The 26,831-nt window shown below is 41.8% G+C and overlaps 1 long non-coding RNA gene across 2 annotated transcripts in view; it reads right to left on the bottom strand.

Annotated features, from left to right (window-relative positions):
- Nucleotides 1–6,567: 6,567 nt before the first annotated feature.
- The window catches only part of LOC122235066, a 34,215-nt gene continuing 13,951 nt past the window's right edge, over nucleotides 6,568–26,831 (bottom strand). Inside the window, exons 1-3 of one of the 2 annotated variants that reach the window (XR_006213174.1) lie at nucleotides 25,094–25,211; nucleotides 13,440–13,527; nucleotides 6,568–6,637 (exon numbers count right to left, since the gene is read on the bottom strand). This is a non-coding gene — a long non-coding RNA (uncharacterized LOC122235066). Of the gene's footprint in view, nucleotides 6,638–13,439; nucleotides 13,528–25,093; nucleotides 25,212–26,831 lie in introns of those variants that run through there. The other variant, XR_006213175.1, reaches the window with a different exon arrangement.

The raw sequence follows: 26,831 nt of genomic DNA, 5'->3' as shown, positions 1-26,831 counted from the left end.
CATGCTAAAATAACCAGATATTCATTTTTAATCTTAGATGTTTTTCTTTTATTGAAATTCATGTTAGTTGAATGGTTAGTTGAAACCATACATGTAGTATTGGTTTCAAGAGTAGAATTTAGTGATTCATCACTTACGTATTAACCAGTGTTTATCCCAACAAGTGCCTCTTAATACCCACCACCCATTTTAGATCATGCCTCCACCCACCTCTCCTCCAACAACCCTTAGTTTGTTCTCTATAGTTAAGAGTCTCTCATGGTGTGCCGCCCCAGTTTTATTTTATTTTTTGTTTTATTTCTCCTTCCCTTCCCCTATGTTTTATTTCTTAAATTCTGCATGAGTGAAATCACATGTTGTCCTTCTGATTGATACCTTACAGTTTAAATCAGTAAGACCTTAAGTGAGCTCAAATCAGTGGTTCTCAACTGTGGATACACTTTAGAATCACCTGAAGTGTTTTTAAACCTGACTCCAATCCAGACCAATGAAATCCAAATTCAGCCTTTGTATTTACTGTAGCTGTTTTCATTGGAAAGAAAAAAGATAAAAAGAGCCAACATTCAAAGAGATTCACATCATGCTTGATGGATAGCTTTTTATACATGGTAGCTTATATACTGTTAAAAAAAAAAAAAAAATCAATCCATGAAGTAGAATCCTCTTTTTCTTTATGAGGCACCTGAAATGCAAAGAGATTAAGTTACTTGAATGGGTCACCCACCTAATATGTGGTGAGTATAGGACTGAAATCCAGAGCTGTTTGCTTCCAAAGAACATGTGATTTCCTCGGTCTGATAATCCCCCTTTAGGCAGTGTAAAATAGGACAAGACCGAGAGGAAGGGAATACGAAAGAAGAATAGCTCTAACTGGCACTGGATTCCAATGTGAGGAATAACCCATAGTCATCCTGAGTCCAATGTGTTATACTGAACCATCCATTTGGACATACAGGTTTGGAGTTTTAAAAACAAACATGATCATTTGCCAAATGCCTAGGTAATAATGGTTCTGGGAAAGAATTTTAGATGCTTGTGAAGGTTAATTTTATATGTCAATTTGACCATAACAGGAAGTGCCCAAATTAAACAGTATTTTTGGCTGTATCTATAGGTTTCCAGATGAGATTAGCATTTGGACCAGTGGACTCATTGAAGCAGACTGCCCCCCCCACACACACACACACACAGTGTGGGTGGGCATCATCCAATCCCTTGAGGGCCTGAATAGAACAAGAAAGGTAGAGAAAAGGAGAGACTCACCCCTTTTTCTTCCTGCCTGCCTACCTACCAGAGCTGAAACATTGATCTTCTCCTGCTCTTAGACTGGGATTTACATCACTAGCTCCTCTGTTTCTTAGGCCTTTGGACTCAGACTCAAATTATACCACCTGCCTTCTTGGATCTTCAACTTAAAGATGGCAGATCATGGAACTCCTCTGCCTTCATAATGTTGGCCAATTCCTCATAATATAAATACACATACAATTTTTTCTGGTTTTGTGGAGAACTCTAATGCAAAAATTAGAATATGAGAGGGGTGCCTGGGTGGCTCAGTCAGTTAAGTATCTGACTCTTGGTTTCAGCTCAGGTCATGATCTCACAGTTTCAGAGTTTGAGCCCTGCGTCAGGTTCTGCACTGCCAGTTCAGGGCCTGCCTGGGATTCTGCATCTCCCCTTCCTCCTTCTCTCTCTCTCTCTCTGTCTCTGTCTCTGTCTCAAAATAAACTTAAAAAAAGGGGGGGCGCACCTGGGTGGCTCAGTCGTTGGGCGTCTGACTTCGGCTCAGGTCATGATCTCACAGTCCATGAGTTCCAGCCCCGCATCGGGCTCTGTGATGACAGCTCAGAGCCTGGAGCCTGTTTCCCATTCTGTGTCTCCCTCTCTCTCTGTCCCTCTCCCACTCAAACTCTGTCTCTCTCAAAAATAAACAAACATTTAAAAAATTAAAAAAAAAAAAAAAAAAGAATATGATGAAAGAGGACATTTCCATAGTCTCAAACTATCTCCCCGCCAAGGAACTTACTTACAAAGGGGAAAGTACTAACTTTAGTGGAGAAGCCTAGCAGACACTACCTTAACCTAGTAAGCAAAGTTAATATCTCCATAATAAGACAGATTAGTATCATGTGCATCTTAATATAATGTGTACTGAGAAGGCTACCATGTCTATGGTATCCTTGCCAAAAATGCACAACTTTATGAGAAAACATCAGAGCAACTAAATTGAGAATCTACAAAATAACTGGCTGAGGGGCGCCTGGGTGGCTCAGTCGGTTGGGCATCCGACTTCGGCTCAGGTCATGATCTCGCGGTCCGTGAGTTCAAGCCCCACATCGGGCTCTGGGCTGACAGCTCAGAGCCTGGAGCCTGTTTCGGATTCTGTGTCTCCCTCTCTCTCTGACCCTCCCCTGCTCGTGCTCTGTCTCTGTCTCAAAAATAAATAAATGTTTAAAAAAAATTTTAAAAACAAAATAACTGGCTGATCCTCATCAAAAGTGCCAAGATCATCGAAGAGACCAAGGAAATGTTCCAGGTTAAAGGAAACAAAGGGGATACAACAAGATGCAGTGTTCCTTAACTGGATTCGGGACCAGAAAACAGACATCAGTGGGACAGTTTGTGAAATCTGAATAAAGTATGTAATTACATAGTATTTTATTAATGGTATTTTCTTGCTTTTGGTGATTATACTATAGTTATATAAGATGTTGATATTTGGGGAATTCAGATGAAGGATATGTGGAACCAATTTTTACCACTTTGAATCTGAAATTCTAAGTTAAATTTTTTTAATTAAAGAAGTTTTAAGGTTCGATATAAAGTTGAAGGACTCGTTTTCACCCATGAGTCTGAAGACTCTGAAAGGAGTACTGTATTATGGGTGTCATTTGCCTCTCAAGGTGAATACATTTTACAAACAAACAACAAAAAAAACTCCTTTACATGTGTAAAAAGTAACACTTGTTATATTACCAATCTTCTTACAATCTCCTATGTTTTTTTTTTTCTTAAAACCCTACAGAGGTTTCTCACATCCGCCTCACTAAGTACCACCGATATATAAGAAGTTAAGTGACTCCCACAGCTCCCAGGGCCAGTAAATAGAGGCAGAAGTGGAAACAGGTGTCTGCTCCACCTGCGAGGCCCCTTCCACCAGGCTGCACTGCCTCACGAGTCTTCCCTCCAGAGAGCACCAAAGAAAGACCCATTTCCCAAGACGTTTCAGAGACACCAAAAAGCTCAAAATGAGGGAAAAGCATGACAGACTCCACACTTGTGAATTACTATGCTAGAAGGTTCACAAAAATCTCTTCCTATAATTAAAATGTTACTTTTAAAGTAGCATAGCCAAACATTTTACACTTAGGGGAGAGAAAAGAAACTAATCCTTTCCCTAAGATCTTTAATGAATGTGATAATAGTTAACATTTATTGAGAAATTACTATTGCCAATCATTGCTCCAAGTTCTAATATGTTAGTTCATTTAATTCCTGAAACAGCCCTATGTTGTACATAAAGTATTCTTCCAGTTTTATAAATGAGGAAATGCAAGCATTGGGAGTTTTAGCAACATTCCCACAGTCACACAGCTGGGGGGATGAAGACAGCTCAGTGAGGTCAGATTGGTCTAGGATCTTTTTTCCAGCATTTCTAAGAAGATTTTGCCTCTTCCTATAAACTCTCCAGTTTTTCTATCTCCTTCCAAATTCCATATCACCTTCATAAGACTGCCCTCCATCATCACAACCTCTCTCCAGATCTTTGAGAAGGAATGGCTTCAAATAGTGAAAGCTAGAATGTTGTTCTGTCTGTAACACTCACGTCATAATCTCACAGTTTGGGAGTCTGAGCTCTCTCAGCAAAGAATCCATATCAGGCTCTCTGCTGTCAGCAGAGCCTGCATCAGATCCTCTGTCCCCTCTCTCTCTGCCTCTCCCCTGCTAGCACACATGTACTTTCTCCCTCTCTTTCAAACATACAAAAATTTAAAAAAATAAAAGTGTGCACTCTGCCCAAAACCACACCAGAAGGCATGGGAAGAGGGGACATGATAAAAATTAGATGTAATGTCCCTACTCTTTTAGATGCTTCAATCTCTTCAAAGAACTCCTTTTAAAAATAAAGATCTTGGGGGCGCCTTGGTGGCTCAGTTAAACATCACACTCTTGATTTTGGCCCAGGTCATGATCTCACAGTTCATGGGTTTGAGACCCAAGTCAGGCTCTGCACAGACAGTGCAGAGCCTGCTTGGGATTCTCTCTCTGCCCCACCCCAGCTCATGCCCTTGCTCTCTCAAAATGAATAAACTTAAAAAAAATAAAATAGATTTTTCACTATCCTCAAGGGGAAAAAAAGTTACTCTCTTCTTTGCTCATAAGGAATTCATGTGTGGATTAGTATCCTTTATTAGCCATAGGTGGATAGCAATCCTGCCTTTGCCAATGGTCCGGATGCATAGTTCAACAGGGATCAGGTCAAAAAATGCTTGATTAGCTCATTCACAATTATTATAACCATTCTAAGAGACTTCTCCAAGGAGGTAGTCAATAAGCCATTTGATTAGCTATGTCTCTTCAACAACAACATTTTCTCCTTGTTGTACAGAGATATCATCAACCGAACATTAGTAACAATTTTGAACTATATTTTCAATGGTTGTGGGAAGATACTCTCTGAACTTACCCTTCTGTGAACAGTAGCAGCAAGTTCGTTCTGGGGTTGGCAAATCCCTCAACAGCCTCTGAGGAGATCAGACCCCTATTCTTGTCCTGGTCAGTTCTCTACTCCCAAGTTTAGAGGCTGATCAGCCAATCTAGGACCTTTCAGGGCAGGTTCATCTCCTGCACTCTCCTGCTATTTGCTATTTGTCTATGCAAATGCATTTTAATCAAAAGACTTCACAATTCCCCTGTACTGTGATAAAGCATTTCTTGGACAGGATGGCTTACAGATGACAGGCTGCATAGAAAGTTTTAAATCCTACCTTGAAGATCCATACAACCTCCCAGATAGCTGCAGGGGAAAAAAATCCCATTATCTCTCATAATCCCATACAGTACTAAAAGGTCAAGAAAGACATTATTTGGACCAAACTTTGTTGCTGCTATACTGATACACTCAGGAAACTCTGAATAAAGTTTGAAGCCCTAACTCTTTTGCCTACTGTACCACGCACCTCCCTCCTACACACACGCCCCCTCCCCACCCACACACACCTTGCACTTCCCATTCCCTCTTCTGATTGAAGTTAAATTCAGATAGAGAACTCAGACAGCAAACCTTATAGGAAGGGAGAGGTGGTGGCAATGGTAGCATAATATTAAAAGAGCTCAGAACACCGATCTTATTCTTAGTTACTATATTCACATTTCCTAAGTTTTGTTTTTCTAGAAATGTGGATATTTAGCTTTTCAATGCTGGCAGTCTTTCTTAACTTGGATGTGGGGGATAATTTGTTATGATTGAGGAGTAAAATGAAGCTGCTCAGGGACTTTTAGACAGGACTCACAAGTCAAATCCCTTTTCCAATTCCTGGGCGATCATTCAAAGCGCCAAGGCCCCACGTATGCATTCTGGAGTGTTTTAAGGCTAAATCTCCACTGAACTCTGCCTGACTCAGCCAAATTTCCCCAGGTACCACAGACCCACAGAGGACACTTGTAAGGGGTGAATGGTGCCAAGCCCCCAGGCAAGTACTGATGGTTCAATCTGCCTACAATATAACAAAAACACACCCCCATTATGATTCCTCAAGATGGAACATGGTTGAAATAGGCTTCCACCAGGCTATATAACCATACCATGTTTACAATGTGTCCAACTAAAAGTCCACAGATGGTTGGGGTGCCTAGGTGGCGCAGTCGGTTAAGCGTCCGACTTCAGCCAGGTCACGATCTCGCGGTCCGTGAGTTCGAGCCCCGCGTCAGGCTCCGGGCTGATGGCTCGGAGCCTGGAGCCTGTTTCCGATTCTGTGTCTCCCTCTCTCTCTGCCCCTCCCCCGTTCATGCTCTGTCTCTCTCTGTCCCAAAAATAAATTTAAAAAAACGTCGGAAAAAAATAAAAATAAATAAATAAATAAATAAATAAATAAAAGTCCATAGATGGAAGTCATTTATGTTGCTGAAAAACAAACATGAGGTTTTTAAGATCTCAACTATAAGCATCTCAATCTTTGTGCAACCTGTGTAGCATCCTTTACATCTCGAGCTTCCCATATGCAGGAATCAGCTCACAAAGATACAGTAAACCTCACTTACCCGTGGGGGATATGTTCCAAGACCCTCCCCAGTGGATGCCTGAAACCACAGATTGTACTAAACCATATATATGGTTTTCCTTTACATACGTACGTAGGATAAAGTTTAATTTAAGAGTTAGGCAGGGTAAGAGACTAACAATTATGATATACTGTAATAAAAGTTATATGAATGAGGGCCCTCTCAAAGTATCTTATTTTATAGTACTCGCTCTTCTTGTGATGATGGGAGATAAAATGCCTACGTGAGGAGATGAAAGGAGGCTGAGGGACATAGGCACTGTGACATTGAGTTAGGCTACTACTGACCTTCAGATGATTCATCAGGAGGAAGACTATGTGCTTCCAGACTGCAGTTGACCACAGGGGAATTGAAACTGCAGAAAGCGAAACCCCAGATAAGTGGGGAAAACTGTACTTACTGCTCAACACCTGAAGAATCTAAAGGTCACATGAATGTCTCTTATTTCTCTAGTTCTTACCTTTTCTTTCTTTCCTTCCCACCCACCTCCCCACCATAACCACCCAGACATACTTCTCACATTCCAAGTCTCTGGCCTTTTCCATACTGGACAATCTAATAATTATGATTTATATAGAAGCTGGTGGAAGGTACAAACTCAACAGACCCCTGTGCCACTATGAATAAAGTTAGGCAGACATCATTATAATGTAGTCACAGACATGAACAGAAAGCCTTCAACCTGATGTCTTTTTATTTTTCCATCCAATCCTCCATAGATTCCCATAGCTTCTCAGAGGTATTTTGGCACAGAAAACCGTTCACCAAAAAAATAAGGCAACTATGAAAGCATACTGTTCCTTGCTTCCATCTAGAGCACTTATTAGAGTTCCTCCTATATTTCATCTGATGAAGAAAAAAAAAAGTACTATGCCTTAAGAAAAAGGTTGAGAACATCTTATACTCCAATTTTCGGGTCTTACAGATGGATATACTGAGGCCAGAGCAAACAAAGGAAGAGAATTAAAGCAGAAAGTTCCTTGGGATCCATACAGCAACATGATGGTATACGTAAAACTTTATGAAGATTTAGTCTGGGATCAGAGCTGACATCTATAGACCTTTACAACCTTAAGTTGGTGGGCTTATAAACATTTTTTGGAGACCTGGTCTCCCCCTGTGAACATATTCCCCCCAGGACAGCCCCCTCGAAGCAGCCAGACAGAGTTGGCTACTGTGGAGACCTTTAGTATGCCCTCCAGAGCTCCAGCTTCTTTAAGATGTCCCACAAGTCCTAATAGGGAATGTCTGAAAATAATCCAGGGGTCTATCCATGGACAATGGAATATTTTATAGTAATAAAGAATGAGGACAAAAGACCTTCAGAAGGTAAGTACTATGGCTCTGGGCTTTGACTGGCCTTCCTACCCTCACCCTACCAAGTGACCTCCATGCTCTCCACCCCCAGCAGTGACCTGTGCACAGGGACCTGGAGGGGATCTCTGGGTCAACTGACTTCTCTGCACCCAGCCAGGATTTAGTGTGTTGGTCCAGCAGCTGGCAGGTACATGTGTGTGTGCAAACTGAGTCACGGGGCAGAATCTCTGACTGAGGCCAGAGACTATCACTACATTCTTGAAAGTGAGATCTTAAATAGCAAAGTAAACATTATAAGTCAAGAGAAAGACAGCAGAAGCGAAACATTTTCTACTTTTAGTGCCTTTAACAGCACTATTTTCCTGCTATCTGAACAAGGGATCTGTTATGAGCTGAACTATGTCCTGCATGATTTTATATGCTAACGCCCTAATCACCAGTACCTTCAGACTAGGGCTGTATTTGGAGAAAAGGTCTTTACACAGGCAATTATGTTAAAATCAGGTCCTTAGGATGAGTACTAACCCAATAGGACTGATAGCTTTATGAGAAGACATTGGACAAAGAGACATCACACGGAAGACTGACCGTGTGAGGACATGGAGAAAGCGAGCCTTTGCAAGCCAAGGAGAAAAGCTTCTGTAAAGACCAACCCTGCTGACGCCTTAATCTTGGCACTTCCAGTCTCTCCCGAATTGTGGGAAAACAATTTGTCATTCAAGCCACCCAGTCTGAGGGATTTTGTTATGTTAGCCCTTGCAAATTAATGTAGAGCCCCATATCTTCATTTTTGCACTAGTCCCTGAAAATTATGTAGCCAGTTTTGACGTTTTACTGGATAAATTAAACCCTGCTTTGGGATGATTTTAACCCAGAACTATATAGGGAAGGAGAGTCTAAGAAATTTAATTCCCAGCTTATCTAAGCTGGCAATCCAGCACAGGAAAGCATGAAGATTCCTGGAAAAGAAAATACATATTCTTCTATGCCATGGCATCAGTATTTGTGGAATGCTGATTGCATATTTAATACTTCCCAGGACACAGAGGGCTGTGTGCAAGTAGATCTATGCAGACCTATGTATTGCTGAAATAAATTTCAGTTTACCTGTAGTTCAAGGTGTAAAATCTGGCAAATAACCTGAACATTGTCATAAGTGTTTTATTGAAATTGCATTTTGATATGTCCCAATTGAGTCTTACCAAAAAAAGTTTCCTTGCTCTTAAACCATGAACATGTGAACTTACACACAATTTGACACATGTGCTCCTTATCACCAGAGTATATGAAGCATCCATGACAGCTTAGCTACAAATGCTTATTCATTTTTATTTATTGTTCAACTTTATTTCAGCATACTCAAGAACTTGATTATAGGTTCTATAGCTGTGTTTTAAGTTTTTTAATTTCAGTTGTTGCTGGAAACATTGTATTAGACATTAAACATTTTTATTACTTAAAAAGAAGAATGAGGAAACACCTTCAGTACTAAAAATATTCTCTCCAAGTGATAGTCCTACTAAAAACATAAAACCAGGAGAATAATTTATATATATGCATGAAATATATCTAGAGAGCCATGGGGAGGGGAAATTTATGCCCAGTAGAAAGGGGTGGGAGACTTTTTCATCAACCTCTTTGTACCTTTTGATTTGAGTAACAGTTCAAATGTATTCTGATTGAAAAACAGTTTTGTTTAAAAAAAAAAAAAAACCCCAGTTTCAAAATCTGCCTTCAATTTTGTTTTAGTATAGGACTCTTAAAATCTATGATTTATTTTCTCTTTACTCTCCATGGGTACCTCAATTTCCCTTCCTTGAGAAAAAGAACTATTTGTCCCTCCATTTGATTTTATGATAAACTTGCTGCTGGCTTTAAGTTCAATTGCCCGAGCTCACAGCATCCAATAAAGTCGGGCAGAGAAGATAGCTGCTTCCTGAAGTTTTAAAACACTCAGCTTTCACATCTCTGGCTCCCTCACATCCTCCAACCTAAGGCTGCCAGATCCTTCTTGCAGTGCTCTAGCCAAATGCATCATGGTCCCACCGTGGTGGTGTCGGAACCGTTCTTCCAGGGACAATTAGGGCCCAGTGCTTCACATCCTTCTGATGTCCGAAGTGTATCCCATGTCAAGCTAAAACTTCCTTCTTCAGTTAATCACATCCCAAGAGCAACTGAGACCTTAAATTTATAATCTCTCAGCAAGCACTGCAGCCAAAATTGTACTATTCTCACTAAAATAGGTGTATTATATTTGATACTTGGTGTTCCAATAACTTTTCATGGGTAAGATGTGGGAGGAAGTGCTGGGAATCTCACCCTGCAGTGCCCCCTACTGGTCATTTTAAGAAGAGGTTGAAGGAATGGAGGGAATGGTAGGGACTTTCTAAAGGGTGCTAAGAGATTCATTCTGTGGTAGGCCTGGGATTTTCCCCCCCTATATGCCCTTCGAGTTGGGTATTATTTTGGTACCTACACTCCCCTAGTTACAAGCTTACAGAAAATACCTCTAAGTCACATTGGTGAGGATCCAGTGTCAGTAGAAGGGAAAGAACTCCAAACTACAGACAGAAAGAAGAGAACCCCACAAGTGGGGGGAACAAAGTGCCTCAAATCTTAAGGGCTGCCCCATCCTGGCCCCCAACCCAGAAAGGGTGGTCATAATAGGACAGAACATTGATTTCATCTGCCAAAAACCCTATGCTGAAATTCTCCGATTTTTTTTCCCTCATGAATTTTCTTTCTCTTTCAACATGCAAATAACTCTGGGAAAGTTATATGCATTGGTTTTACATTTGCTTTAGTGGAATTTCCTTGAAACAGATTGGCTTTGACTAACAACTTGGTTTGGGGTTAACTGGGACTGAAAGTTTTAAGACTTGCATTAAGGAATCTGGAGCACGTTCAAGAAGGGAGGCCCAGAGGCCTGGGTTCCAGGGGCCTTTAGGTACCCAAGGGCAGCAGAAGGACCCTGAAGGAATTATAGAAGGACCCTGAAGGAATTTGTGAACACTTAAATTTTCCCTAGGGTAGCAAGGTGTTCAGATGGTACCACTCCCATCTCCAAGTGTGGGCCATGTCCCAAAGCTTAGAAAATAGATGCCAAGGCCATCCCCACAGGATTTGCAAGGGGGTCACCAAAGAAATTCTTTTTCCAAAGAGAGCTCATCACCCACGTCCTGACAATATAAAAAGCAATGTATTCATTGGAAGAGAACAGAGCTAGGAGGTAGAAGATATTTTAAGAGAGTTGGTGCTCCAAGAGTCCTCCTCATCATGGACAAGGAGGAAGTGGTGCCTCCCCGCCCCCAACCCCTACTTTCTGTGAAGTGAGGGATTCTTCAAAAGAACTTAGAGTTTGTCCTTTGTTCCCTGGAGACTGCAGGACTGACACCGGACTTGTCCCTCAAGTGTTAAAAGGTAAGAAACTAGCTGAAGTATCCTGCCTGCTGACAAGGACAACAAAGGAACAGCCAGCCTTTCCAGAGTTTGGTGTGGTAAAGATGTTCAGGACTTTCCTGTTGGGCAACCATAAACCCGCATGGAAGAAAAATAAATAGAGACTTGGTTTATCTTAAATAGATCCCCTAGAAGGTCAAAGTGATCCCAACATAGGGACATCACAAGGAGTCAGGAACTGAGAAACACAAATGTCCACTGCCCATAGCAGGGGAGCTGTGGGTGACAAAATGCTATGACTGGAAGCCCTGAAAACTCACTGAAAGCCTCCCTCTCCCCAGGAGTAAATACTAGCACTGTAGCATCCAACCCACCCAGGCACCCCAATGCCAGATAACAACTGTTCTGTCAAATAAGACCTTCCAGCTCTTGCTCATGTCCTCCCACTGCCACCCAGTGCAGTCCAAGGAGTGATGCTGAGGTAGAAGAACAAGGAGAGGAACAGAGGAGCCAGCCAAGCCCTCCCTTTCTCTCCACACAGGCTCACAACTCAAAGAGCCTGATGTGGAGGAGAGGAAAACTTGGCTTTAACAAAACTTTGCAATGACGGCAATTATTCCTTTATTCATTAATAGATAAGGAAGAAAGACAAGGAGTTCCACTGCAGTTCGGGTGATGATGCTGGAATACATTCTGTGTATGCCTCTAAGTGTAAGGAAAACACAAACACCTGAGACCTCTCAAGGTGTCTCTTTTAATCTTCTAGTCTAAGAAACAAGACTTGGGAAGGATAACAAGTAGTACTGAATAGCACTTTCCAAACCACAGTCACATGTTATTACTCTATTTCATTCCCATTATCATCCCCATTTCAAAGATGAAAAAAAAAAAAAACAAGGTTCTGAGAAATAACTCACCCTGGGAGCAAGTGCACCTGTAACTGAATTTGAACCTAGCCTGACTCCAGGGTACTGAGAGCACCATTTGTAAAACTCAACTTTCAGCTTCTCTGGAAAAATTCTGAAAGCTTCAATGGATACAAAGGATTTGGTGCTTTACTTCCTAGCTACTAATCCGTTAATGTGATCCACTGGCTAAATGCCAGAAGCCAAGCCTACCAGCCAATAAATGTCCCTTCAAGACGACCATCACTGATTTTCCTGTGCCTTCTTAAACTCCTTAAAATACTCCTGAAAATTGATCATCTTCAGTTACTGAAAGATAGTTAGGAGGTCCTTTTTACACTGTCAAGCTCTGGACCGCTAGATCATTTCATGGTTTCTCACAGCCTGCCCCAGTCTCCAGACCATCTCATTGCCCAGGCATATAGGCTTTCCGGTGAGCTGTGTTTCTCTACAACCCACAATAAGCTTTGCTTGTTCCTCAAAGCTGAAATAGGGGTTTTTTTCCACACTAACAAATCCCAACACGCGTTGTTTCCATAACAACTAGTTAAACGTTGTAAATGATTTTTAATTATTTAGGTCTGGGATACAGCATTCACATTTTCTCAAACAGCATGGCAGGTTTTATTAACCCAGATTATTGGCCAGCCCCCCTCCCTTCTCTTTTATCAAAAAGATGGAAGAGAAGGAAGGAAAGGACAAAGAGGAAGAAAAGCCCAATGCAATAATACAGAAACAGCCCAATGCAATAATACAGAAAAATAAATTCAAGGCAGGAAGGAGGTTTGACATTCATCCGTTCTCCTGGGGTACCAAACTCAGGTGGATAGAACAGCAGCTCTTCTCTCGTACCCCTCACACATCACAAGAGAAACTAGTCTTCACTTTCTGGCAGCCCCTTGCTTCATAGCCAGAAGCCTCTCTCCTGCCTTTTCCTTTATCATGGCAACCACTCCAGATACAGTTGTTTCATTCTTAGTTACACCAACTTCTAACTTCTTAGCAGTAAACTAGACTCACAATGTGCTTACAGCCAAGGTACTTTATTGTCCAAGAGGGGAGCCAAGAAATCAATTTGCAACTTTAAAAAGGCCATGCGGTAGGACAAATGGAGAGGCAGGATTCACTGACGTTGCCTCCACCCCTACATTCCCACCACTGACCTTAGGAAAGTAGACAAGAGTTCCTATCCTGGCTTGGCCTGGGACCTCAGAACAGCTCTGGCACCATATAAGCCTCAGAAGGGCTAGAGTTTGGACTGGTGGGCTTGTCTGCCACATCAATGGTCCCTAAACCTTGGGGTTTAGGCATTTCCCTCCCATTGGCTCTAAAAAGCAAACCCCAAACTAGCTCACTTTCTAGTCCTCCCATCTCTGTCCTGTTAGAGCCTGGTTTCTTTCCCTCAGCTTCAGTGTTCTGAACCTTGGTTCTGTACCCCAGTAGGAGGCATGAACTACTTTCTCTCACTCTTGTCTCACTTACTATAAACCTTGCCTCTATCCCTATCCCTAAACCTCCTCCAGGTTTAACACTTACCTATGCTCTCCTGGCATTTGAACCTTGGCCTCCCTGACCATGATCTCCGGGTCACTTCCCTGATCCAGCTCCAGCAGCGCAGAAGGGCCTGTTTTACAGACATGAGAAACAGGTACAGTGAGCTTGAACTGCCTGCCCCAAGAAGAAAACCTGATTATATAACCTAGATTCTTATCATCTGCGCCAGTGGTTCTCAAACATTAAGTGGGCATCAGAATCACCTGTAGGGAATCACGAGCTTACCAGGACCAAATCCCAGAGTTTCAGATTCAGAAGGCTTAGCATGAGGTCTGATCATTTGCATTTCTAACAGGTTCCCAAGTGATGTTGTTGTCTGGGAACTGCACTTCGAGAACTCTTGCTTCTATACCGTTGTCTGCATTTAAAACAGGTCAATTAAATCAATCATTAGAGGGGCAGCCTAGGCATTTCAAAAGCCCTTCAGATGATTCTAACATGTAGCCTGAGTTGAGAACCACAGGTACATCCTTACCACTCAAGGCACAATCCACAGGCAGCAACAACATCACCTGGGTCCACTCAGGCCTGTTGACTCACAAGATCCCCCAGATGAGTCATACTGCTTTAAAGTTTAAGCAACACTGATAAACACTCTACTGCCTCCCAGTTCCTCTCCAGCCACTCAGCCCATTACCAGGGATCCTGGAAATCACTGTATCAGTTTCAACCAGAGAAACAAAACTGGTAAAAAGATATTATTAAGAGATTTATTGTAAGGAACTGGCTTCCAAGATTGTGGGGCTGCTTAGGCAAGTCCTAAATCCATAGGACAGGCCATCAGGAAGAGAAGGCTACACAGCTAAAGACACTATCCTAGAAAAAATTTCCTCTCTCAGGGAAACTTTGGCCTTGCCTTTTTAAGACATTTCAGTGGATTAAATCAGGCCCACTCAGATTATCTGGGATAATCCCCCTTAAAGTCAACTGACATGGGCCTTAATCACATCCACAAAACACCTCCATAGCAACACCAAGGTACAAGATTGACACATAAAACACATAAAACCAACCACTGCAACCACGGAGAATGTTTGACTTAGTAATAGAGCCCACAGCTAGCACCTTCCCTTTTATGCTCAACTGGAGCAGACAGCAGATCAATACATCTTTACCTGAGCACTGATGAAAATAGGAGTTGTGTGACAAGTGATTAGCTCTGCCTCCTTCAACTTTCATCATTGACTTCCCTTTCCCTAGGTGCTCAGAAATCCCAATAAGAAGGCAACACAAATCTTCACTTTCTCTAAAAGGGGCTATCAACTTATAAAAAACTTAAAGGGTCCTTACCATGTGTGGTTCAGAAGACTTTTCACATGTCTTCTAGCCTCCGTAAATTATAAATAATTATTACCTCTATGAGCTGGACTCTGGACTTCAAATAATACACCCTAAGATTGTGCAACACTTTTTAGCAGCCATGTCACATTATTTTGTTATTTTGAGCTTGAAGTCTACTGAATAATTCTCCATGTAAATTCCTAAAAAGCTGGATTTCCCCATAGCCCATACCTCTATGGTTCATTATTTGAACCCAATTTGAGACTTCACATTTCTTCCTTTATTAATTTTTTTTAACAGATATGCTAGGCATGAGACACACCGTCAAGTAACTTCCAGTCAGATGGGTGAGCAGAACCACATAAGAATATAATAGAGATAAGTACAAAGTAAAAGTCCGTTTTGTTAATTTTAATTCATTCTTATAACCTATAAAAATCTCTTCCTTCTGTTTCCAAGTGTATAACTACCCAACCCAGCTTTATCTTAACCACAAATTTAACAAGCATGTTTTATATTTTTGTCCAAATTGCTACTAATATTTTAATTGCATTGGTTGATACCTCAGAATCAATGCTCTTTGAGTTTATTTATTACAGCCAGTTGAATAGCAATGCCAAAAAAGAGGTATCACCATCCTAGCCCCTAAAACATGTGCATGTGACCTTATGTGAAAAAAAAAGGCTCTTTGCAGATATATTTAATTTATACAGATCTTGAGATCATCATGGATTACCTGGGTGGACTCTAAATTTAATAACAAATGTCCTTATCAGAGACACTCAGGGGAGACAGAGAAAAGAGAAGGCCATGGAGCAAAATAGTCACAAGTCAAGGAACACATGCAGCCATCAGAAACTGAAAGAGGGAAGGAAGGAATCTCCCCTAGAGCCTTCAGAGGGAACACAGCCCTTCAGATACCTTGATTTTCAACCTGTGGGCTCCAAAACTGTGAAAAGAATAAATCTGTATTGTTTGAAGCCACCAAGTTTGGGTAATTTGTTATAGCAGTCCTAGGAAATTAATACTATAAATTTACTACCTATTGTGCATCACTTTGGTGTGTATATTAACAGGAGTGAGATGTTGTGTGAAAAGGACCATCAAAGGAGCATACAGACTTCAGGGACATAGGGTAGGGGGTCAGGTTAAAGAGGAGAGCTGTGAATGACAGGAATTTTGACTTGACTTGGTCCAATGGGAAGTCCAATGGTCCAAGGCTCTTGGAGCCTTGATTAAAGCTGGGTTTTTTAAAGGTTAAGCTGGAAATAATGGGCAGTACCTATGGGTATGAAAGCAGGGAGGGGTGGTTTCTGAAGTCAGGATACCATTTAGACACACAGTTTCAAGAGTCTGGACATTAGGTGAAGGCAGTGTCAGAGGAAGAACCAATGGGAACTAATATACTAAGCATAGAGAATTTCAATCAGATATCAAAATCAGAGCAGGAAAAAAAGCCTCTGTCCAAACTGAGAATACTGGAAAGAAAAGCTAGCTTAAATGGCAGCTTTAACCAATGTATATTTGAGTATCTGAGGCCTGCACTTTGTTGAACCATGAACAAATTGCCTGTATTTTCAGTATCAGTGAGAGAAGTCAGGTATATATCTCCATGGTTAAAGAGTATCTTTGCCCTTCTATTAGTGATTTTCCATTCTGGCCTTCCACCTCTCCTCATTCCACCTACAGGTTTCCCTTCGCAACCAGCAGTCACTCAGCCTGGGACATTCAATAACTATGAAATAACTCTAGTCCAGTCATGAAAACAAGTTCTGATCCATTTGTCCAGTGACTGGATGTGCATCACCTTAGCAAGAGCAGGTATCGTGAAACTCAAACCATTGGAACTTAAAAAAAAAAATGTAATTTGCTCCACCCTCTCTGCTAATGAGATTTTTCATTAGAACTTATATTGGGGGAGAGGGGAGCATGGATGTCATTGAATTGGTAGATGTTTTAGCTCAATGAAATAAAGAGCTGTAGGGGCGCCTGGGTGGCTCAGTCGGTTAAGCAGCTGACTTCGGCTCAGGTCATGATCTCGCGGCCCGTGAGTTCGAGCCCCACGTCGGGCTCTGTGCTGACAGCTCAGAGCCTGGAGCCTGTTTCAGATTCTGTGTCTCCCTCTCTCTGACCCTCCCCCGTTCATGCTCTGTCTCTCTCTGTCTCAAAAATAAATAAGCGTTAAAAAAATAAAAAAATAATAAAAAAATAAAGAGCTGTAAGAAGAAACAGGCTAGCGGGCAGATGAAAAGGGAGAGGGACAGGCATACAAGCAGTGCCCATTTATATTTGTCAAACACATTTACTCTCAGCTTAACAATTTTTAACAGCAATTTTGTTTAAAATTTCTTTAATTTTGGGGGCGCCTGGGTGGCTCAGTAGGTTAAGCATCTGACTTCGGCTCAGTCATGATCTCGTGTTCTGTGAGTTTGAGCCCCGTGTCGGGCTCTGTCCTGACAGCTCAGAGCCTGGATGGAGCCTGCTTCAAATTCTGTGTCTCCCATGGGGCGCCTGGGTGGCGCAGTCGGTTAAGCGTCCGACTTCAGCCAGGTCACGATCTCGCGGTCCGTGAGTTCGAGCCCCGCGTCAGGCTCTGGGCTGATGGCTCAGAGCCTGGAGCCTGTTTCCGATTCTGTGTCTCCCTCTCTCTCTGACCCTCCCCCGTTCATGCTCTGTCTCTCTCTGTCCCAAAAATAAAATAAAAATAAAAATAAAAAAAAAATAAATTCTGTGTCTCCCTCTCTCTCTGCTCCTCACCAACTTACACTCTGTCTCTCTCTCTCTCTCAAAAATATATATATATTTTTAAAAATTTTAAATAAAAATCCTTTAATTTTATAAAAATTTTATTAAAATTTTGTTAAAAGTGCATAGTAGTCCATTAGAGACAAGAATCTATTACAATAGCATGTAGTAAAAGTTGTAGGATGGAATCAGACCCAAAATCAAGGTCAACCAAGGTTCTGGGACAGAACTATATGGGTTTGAGGGAGGTCCCCTCACTAAGAGCATTAGTTAGTAAGAATCAAGACAGAATGAGTTAATTCATCTCAGAAATGTTTATTGGGTGCCTCCTGTGTGTTCTGCCCTGTCCTAAGTGCTTCTGGAAAGAGTGGTAAAGACAGACCAAATGCCTGCCTCCTTAGGTGGCTTGCCTAAGGTTATGATGATAATGGGACTCAATTTCCCAATCCAGTCAAAAAGATCCAAGGGTTTTTAGGTCCTTAGAGGTGAACAGGATATATCTACACAAAAACATTAATGAAATGTAAAGGATATAAAGGAAACTCCAACCCTTCAATTGTATTACAGCCACATGAGCTACTGATTTCAGGAGTGGATTCTTCCTCTTTAAAGGGAATCTGGGGGTCTTTGCAGTAATGAAAGAGTTCTGTATCTTGATTATGGTGTTTACACAAAGCTACAAATGTGGTAAAACTGAAAAGAGCAATTCACACACACAAATAAGTGCATGTAAAACAGGTAAAGTCTGAAAAAGTTCTGTGGATTGTACCAGTGTCAACTCCCTGGTTGATACTGTACTCTAATTAGGTAAAATGTTACCATTGGGAAAATGGAGTGAAGGACCTCACTGTACTATTTTTACAACTTCCTATGAATCTATAATTATTTCAAAATAAAAAGATTTTTGGAAAGGGATTTGAGAATAAGAGTGTTTTTGTGAGTTTGATCTACCCAAGATAGAAGATGGTCTGATTCTGGGACCATCATCAGAGTTCTAAGCACATCCCTAGAAGGAAGAAGGTTGATCCATGCAGTTTCCTCAGAGTCCTAGAAATCAAGCCTCCTCCCTGGCAGCTCCTTTAGCTCTTCCCAGGATACCCACACCAGAGGCACACATAAAAAGCCATGGCAAACACTGGACTCGGCCTCAGGAAATTCTTCCAGAATGCCTCCACATAGCCTGCCTGGAGCCTTCTCACACATCACACATGGTTCTCAGTTCTCTTGGCTTCTCACCTTGGCTCCCCCTCTGCTTATTTCCCAGGGTGGAGCTGGTAACAGTGCCCCAAACTCTTGGCACTGACCTAAGACTTTGTGAAGTAAGACCCAGACATCACCTCTCAGCTCCAAACACTGATGTCTCTAAAAAAGAAGGCTGAGGCCCTGTGACCTGGAGTCCAGAGGGACCAACGAAGGTCCCTGGTTCCATATCCATCCAATCCAATTCATTTTTTTAATGTCTTTGTTCTGATTCTATGCTCATCTTGCAACAGTTGATCATGACTTGGACTTTCAAGTGGATTTTCTCAATGGAAGGAAGTGACCAGAGAAAATAACCACTTATTACATCTCCTGTTGCAAATAAATCAACTTCCATTCTGGTTTCAGCAGGAGTTAAATCAGCCCCTCAGTATAGTATATATGACTCAGAACCAGACTGCTTGAGTTTAAATCCTAGCACTACCCTCACTAGCTCTGAAACCTTGGATTTTACCATTTACTTGCTATAGGACCTCAGGCAGAACCTCATCTCTCCGAGGCACTTTTTGTTTCCTCATCTGTGAAGTGGGTATAATAATAGAACTTACCTCATAGGGCTGTTGAAAACATAGGGCTGTTGAAAAAGGAGAAACACATCTAAAGTACTTAGAGCTGTGCCTACATAGTAAGGGTTATGTTGTAGTTATTATCACTGCCTGGAAATTAACAAATATTGAGGCCTATAAAGCTAGAAGGCAGACCCTATAACCATAAGAACTGAGTTACCCACAAACACTGACACAATAGCATACCCAAGCTAAGAAATAAGCCATCTTCAGAGACTTCTCTTGCCCCCAAGTGCCTATAGAATTGGTCTGCTTGGTGATAAAGAAAGGACACATGCCGATGCTAAGTTTTGCCCTTCAAGGTCAAAACAACTTGACAAATGATTCAAGTCAGAGAAACTGCCTGGTAGTTCAGACAGTCTGTTATTCTGATGAACTGATTCACACATGGAGTAAGAAGAATTCCAAAGACAATCCATGTAATGGTATCTGAAAATATCCCCTGAAGCAGGGTTTTGAGAAGTGCTGCTTGAGAAACTACAGCGAATCAATACTTGTGTTTACAAGAAGCTAGGGGAAGTAAAACTATTGCAGGTTCTATGTATATGATAACAAACCAACTACTCAAGAAAGTTGACTGCAGAAACTAATAAATCAATTAATTCATTCAATTAACTTGCCAATTTAGTAAAAGATTCAGTTAACTTTGTGTTCAATTCAGTCAAAGGTATTCGACACACTTTGTGATAACCACAGATTTTACCTATGGCTCACTGGCCAATTAAAATGGCAGTTCACCCAGGGAAATACACAAGGGTTAGAAAGTGATTACATTATTTCATAAATTACCAACATAAACTAAAAGTTAGGTATGGAAAGAGCTTAGAGAGTCAAGCTATAGCAGCTGTTTATCATTACCACCCCAAAACATGATCCTGGCTAAGTTGCATAAACAAAAGACATACCGGTCGCAGCATAATTAATAAATACCAAAGTTACAGCTGAATCAGAGCAGGTAATAAGGGGTAATTAGGCAGAGACACCTGGATGGAACTGATTCCCTTGAGTCAACTGGGGAAATGATATAACTGCCTCCCTGGAGAGACAGAGACTGGCTGAACACTTCTTTTGTTTTCCCTACAGGGAGTCACAAATGCAAAAATCCTGTGTCCAAACTATGCACAAGTCTAGAACCTCAGAAGTTAGCAAAATAAAACCAGAGATAGGAAAAAATAATACATTTCCAGGGACCACTGTGACCTAACAGAGCTCTCCTAACTGTCCATTCATGAATGTGTCAGGGGTTGGAGGGATGGGCTGGAGAATGGAGCTAGAACTCAGAAATGCCAAATAACAATAGCCAAGATGTGCTGGATGCCTACTGTGTGCCAGGCCCTCTTCTAAGCACTCTCATACATTAACCCCTTTATTTCTCAGGAGAGTAGTGTAATCAGCCTCATCTTACAGGTGAGGAAACTGAGATACAGAAAAATTAAGTAACTTCCCCAAGATCCACAGTAAGTAGCAGAGCTGGGATATTTTATCTAGGCAGTATGGTGTCAGAGTTTATTTATTTAAATACTATATTAGGGGGCTAAACAAAAGAATCCACTTAAATAAATGCACTATGGGGTCAAATGAGAAAGCAATCTATCAAATCCCCTTTGCCTTTAAAGTGCCTCCAACAATGAGCATCAGCACATATAAGGGCAGTGTTTGTAAAGAGGTTAGTCATTTGGACCTGTGGAGCAAACCAAAACTGGAAAGGGGCGGGGCACATGGGTGGCTGGTGGGTTGAGCATTCAACTCTTGATTTCAGCTCAGGCTCAGGTCATGATCTCTCAGTTCATGGGATCGAGACCTGTGTCAGGCTCTGTGCTAAAAGTGTAGATCCTGCTTCAGATACTCTCTCTCCTCTCTCTGCCCCTCCCCTGCTCACGAGTTCTCTCTCCCAAAATAAACACACATTTAAAAATTAAAAAATAGAAGACTGAGGGGAAAAGGAAGGAAGAATTTGGTACTGTGAAAAAATACCACTCATCACTCTCCCTTTCATAAACCTTGGTATAGCCTCTATAGGCTGACCACATCCACAGGGTGCCATGCCTCTGAGGCATGGCAAATACTCTAAAGTAGCTTCCTGGCAGCGTAGAAGAAAGGTCAGACTTACAAATCAACAATAATGAAGTGCAACTCCCTGCCTGCAGCCCTGCCAGGCCCTGTGAACTGTTGGCAGCTCCTGGCACCTGTGGGGCCCTGGCCTCAGGGCAGGGTGGGCAAAGCCCCATTTCAGAGAGATTTGGAAGGAGATAAAGGGTGATAAAGCCTGCTGTGCACAGAAAAGATATCATCACAAGCAGAAACTATATCTACCTGAAAGGGAAAAGTAATTATTACTAGAAGACAATGGAATACTCTGGGAGCAGAGAGACAACAGAGCATGTCTCTCCTGGAACAGTTAAATCTGGGCACAGATCAGAAAAAGAACCAAAATGGAAAGAAGTGTAGCTATTTAGAAACAGAAAAAAAAAAATCTGTTTTAAAAAATCATCAGTCCCATACCCAGTTGCATTGAAAAACAGCTAAAATCTGGAAGTATGTTTACAAAAGGAATTGACTGGAATACCAGAGAGGTGTCCTGTGTCTGCTCAGAGTTCTTACTGGACCCCTGTAAGGAAGAGGGAGGCCTATTCTGTCCTTTATCCTAGGAAGCACAGTGTCCTGAGCAGGGAGCAGCACCACCCAAGCCACATGTGGCTTTTAAGGGAAGAAGGAGGACAGTGAAGGCACCTGGGTGGCTCAGTCGGTTAAGCTTCTGACTCTTGATATCACTACTCAGGTAGTGATTTCCTGGTCATGAGATCAAGCCCTGCATAAGGCCCTACATACAGCTCCTCACTGAGGGTGGAGCCTCTCTCTGCCCCTCCCCCGTGTGCACTCCCACTCTCCCTCACACTGTCTCTATCTCAAAATAAATAATAAACATTTAAATAAAAAAAGAAAAATTTCCACAAAGCCTTTTAAATGACTGAACACACCAAAGAGAAAGGTCCCATTGCTGTGGGATTGGAGAGTATTTTCTACCCTTACTTGTAATGATTCAAACACTGAGGGATGCCATACCAAAATAGGGAAGCAGAGCAGGGGAGGGAGGATCCTGATGGAGCTTGCGGATGCAACATATGGAATAAGTTACTGAAGAAAGTGGCTCTAACAGAGTTTGTAAAAGTTGAGGAGGGGCAGTTATGCTTCTTTTGGAGACAGAGAAGATTGAGGGCGTGGTGAAAAAACAGTGAAACGGGATTAAGATAAACCAAAAACAGAGGAGAAATATTGGGCCAGATGAACTTTCACCTTCCCTAAAATGATTTATGTACTTACGAATAGCTAGACTGGACTTGATTTCTGGGGGTGAAAGTTGCTGGTGAACCTGCACGAATCCAGAATTTCTGCAGGAATTCTAGGCAGAGCTACAGTTCTACAGGCAAACCAAACATCAAAGTTTCATGGCGATGAGGTTCAATATTTAGGTGGGATAAACCATTACTAAGTCTTAGACTTGACCACCTCACTCTGAGGAGAGGAAAAGATGAAGGGCGTGGAGTGAAGTAGAAAAAGAAGAAAGAGAGGAGCTGATTTTACAGAATTCTGAGGAAAGAAGTGGTTCACTTTTCTTAATGCTTTAATCTAGTCTTTTATCTCTTCTAAAAAAGAAGTTTCTTTCTGTCTCATTTATGACTTATAGTTATCAGAAGTCAAGAGAGACCCAACTGTAACTAAATGCCCTGTGAGGACTCAACCAGATCTAACCAGTGGCTTCCATAATACTTTGGGCCAGAGAGGGTTGGGCAGAATAAAGATTGTTAGAGCACAATGGTGAGCCAGTGTATCTAACAAATTGTCACAGGGCAAAGCAGGAGCCATAATGGCAAGGAAATAAAATGCAAGATTGAGAAATTTGGTGTCAAGTGTCAGGTACTGGATAGGGAGACTGAGAGAGTACAGACTTGCCAAGTCTAAGGCCCAAAGAGTCAAAGGTTGACCCCGAAAGATTTACTACAGCTTGAGATCCATGGAAGGGTCATGAAATCAATGTAGTCCATTTTTCTCCAGAATTAAAAAAAAAATAGTAATAAGATAAGATGGAATAGAATAGGTTAAGACAGGGTAAGATATAAAGTAAACTACAATAGACTATACTAGAAGAGTGAATTACATTCTATACTAAGAATAAATATTGTTCAATGAAGTTTTTAATTCAGGGGCGTTTGTGTATATGTGTGTGTCCACACATGCACTAAGTCTTTCTATAAAATACACACCTGACCATGTGTATTTACCAAAAAAGTCTGAAACCACTCATAAATAGAGGCTTCAGGGGAAATGGGGGATGAGGGAGGAAAGAATTATAAAATGCATGAAAATTGGAATTCTCAGCAAATGCTACAATAGTTCTAATGCCCTCCTTGAAGAATGGAAACCCAAAGAATCAAAATAATGTGCCCAAAGGTCTAGGGTTCATGACAGTGCAGATACTGGTATCTTCATGCCTATACTGTGAGTGCCTAACATTAAGTTTTTGATTGCCAAGGCATCCATTTTAAAAGGCATCCATCTTAAAAAAATATATTATCAGCTATGTGAAACAGGTACCAGCAAAACAACCAGATAAGGAATTAGGCTGCCCCCACCATGAAGTTTGATCTTTCAGAAAGCCCTGGGTAACCCAAATAACTGACCACCCGAGTGACCTTGCTTCATCCTTCCCACACCCTAATTCCTGCTCTTGTGCTGTAAATTAGCCAATAAAAAGTGAACTTGCAAACCTTGGACATCCTACCCTCAGACCCTAACCAAAACAAAATCCCAGGTTCATTTCCTCTCCCCTCCCTGCACCCCTGCCACCCTCTCTCTCTCTCTCCACCTCACCCTCTTGCTTTTCACTTCACTGTGGCCTTTGGGTGTGCCGTGTACCCTTCAGGACTCATGAGTAATAAACCCTGATCCTCAAAATTCCCTGATGGTTTTGCTGAGTGCATGCCATAATCATAATAAAAACCACAAGGGCCAGTACAGCCACAACATTGGCCCAGGCTAGGGAAATGTCTGCAGGGGCTTCCTACAAATAATACCAGCTGGGCTTGGCAAATGCCTCAGGCATTTTTAGCTGAGAGCATCACTGTATAGGCTGGGAGGACACAACAATGCCAGTAAATGCTTTTTCCCCCTAAACTGTAAGGGAAACAGGTTGAGAGAGTAGGAGGAAAGGAGGCACTTCAGACAAACCTCCGCTTTGAGGAGCACCTTGTGTTGGTTCTACCATTAAGATGGACAACAGTTTGTAATAAGTCTCTGTTCTGCCACCCACCTAACTTGGGCAGTCACTCAACTTCCATAACCCCAGGTGTTTTTCCTCTATAAAGTGACACCAAATACTTGGACTACACCCCATTGAGACTTACCAGCAACCATTCCCCCCTGCTTATTTCCTATCAGTACCCTGACTTTATTCATTCATCTCCCCCGCTCCATGTGACCCAAGGGTAATGAACTCCATGCTCAGCTCCAAGAGTGGATCCTGAATAGTCTATGCCAATCATAATAATCCCATCCTTCCTTGCCAGTAATTGGTTCAGGCACCCAAGCCTGTCACTGTAGGTCACCCCTCCACCCTCCCACTCCCCTATGAAATAGACGTTACCTAAAATTAGATAATCTATATAAAAACATTTTATAAACTGCAGAAAATCTATACAAATGGCAGCCTTTTCCAAAATTATAAAGTTTCAACTAACCTAGATAGAGGGGTTTTTAGGAAAAGTCCTTAACTATTATGAGCCTCACCTCCTTTCTTATGGGACATATTTGTCCTCTGTCTTGACCTCTGAACAGGGATTGTATTCTGTAACAACACCTAGGGCATTATCAACACTTAATAAATGCAAAATAATGTTGTGTTAACTACAAATTGCCACCAGATGTTCTTAAGGCTTTAGAACCTTCAGGTGAAACTGATTGCACAAAATAGTAGTTTAATTATTACATCATCCATCTCCGTAATGGAGAGTGTCTGTCTCAGCACTGAGATCCCAGGTTAGACTGTTGCTGCAGGGTTGAAGACTCAGTGCTCAATATGTGGTCCCTAAAGGCAGGTTTTGGGAAGAGCCAACAATCAGCTTCTCTGTACATCACCATCTTGAATTATTTTGTTCAAAGACAAGGCTGAGCATCCAAAACAAGATGTCAAACAAGAAGATGTCAAAAAAAAGAAGTTTCTGGCTGAAATGAAGTTTAGGAAGACAAGTACTCCCAACAGTGCAGACAAGTAACCAGAAGCATTACCCATAAGTGGTTAATAAAAAGATAGGATGACAAGGTTGCTTAGAAGAGCTATAAGGAATAATCTCCTCCTCTGAAGGGCACCAGGAAAGGAAAAGGATTCCTGAACCCTCAGAAAATATTCCTCCCATCCAGTGGGTTGTAATCCTGTCTGTAAATTAGAATCACCTGGGGAGGGGTGGGGGTGGAAGACGATTAGTACCATATGTCCCTGAACCCCACCCCAGCGAATTAAATCTGAATTCCTAGGGGAAGGATTTAAAGTACACATGGACTACCAACATCATTAATATCACTAATATCACTTAGGAACTCATTAGAAATGCAGACTCTCAAGCCCCACTCAAACCCCCAGTCAAGACCTACTGAATCAGGATTTGCACTTTAACAAGATCCCCAAGTGATTCTTGTGCCCCTTAAAGCTGGGAAATGCAAGCTCAGAAATCAAAGAAATTTATTTTTCCTCTCATAACAGTTCCTGTGCAGAGTAGCAGGGAAGCCTAACTCCACACAGTCATTCAGGGACCCAGCTTCTTTCCTTTATGTTGCTCTGTCATCCCTAGGACATTGCTAACTACTGCCTGGATAACTATGGAGTCCAAACAGCAGCAGGAGAAGAGAGCACCAGAGAACCTTCAATTGCCCTGAGGTCTAACACCAGAAGTACTATACAATGTTGCTCCTCTGAAATTAGTCACAGAATGACAGGTAATTCAAAGGATGTTGAGAAAGTTAGTCTAGTCACATGTCTAGGAAGGAGGAGAGGACAAATTGTGGTGAACAAAAATCAGTCTCCATGCTGGACACCCAGTAAGTGTCCAATAAATGATAGCTTTTAGTAGAGCTATAATTATTTTTTTTAATGTTCACTTATTCTTGAGACAGACAGCGAGCAGGGAAGGGCAGAGATGGGGAGACACAGAACTCAAAACAGGTTCCAGGCTCTGAGGTGTCAGCACAGAACCCAATACAGGGCTTGAACTCATGGACCACAAGATCATGACCTGAGCCAAAGTCAGATGCTTAACCCACTGAGCCATCCAGGTGCCCCAGAGCTATTATTCTTAACCAGTATGTATGCTTTACTAGCTCCGAATACATTTTACCCTTCTAGTGAACTGCTGGAGACCCAAAGAACTGCTTGAGATCAGCAGGAAGTCTGGAACTCCTTCCTTAGGGCCTTCCCCCTTCCTCCATCCTTACACGGCCCAACATCCTAGGGCCTTTTTCAGTTCTAAAAGGT

Source organism: Panthera tigris, chromosome F2 (assembly GCF_018350195.1).
Source record: "Panthera tigris isolate Pti1 chromosome F2, P.tigris_Pti1_mat1.1, whole genome shotgun sequence".
In the NCBI taxonomy this organism is placed as follows: domain Eukaryota; kingdom Metazoa; phylum Chordata; class Mammalia; order Carnivora; family Felidae; genus Panthera; species Panthera tigris.
Note: the sequence above shows the minus strand (reverse complement) of the source record. Positions and strands in the feature narration are given on the sequence as shown.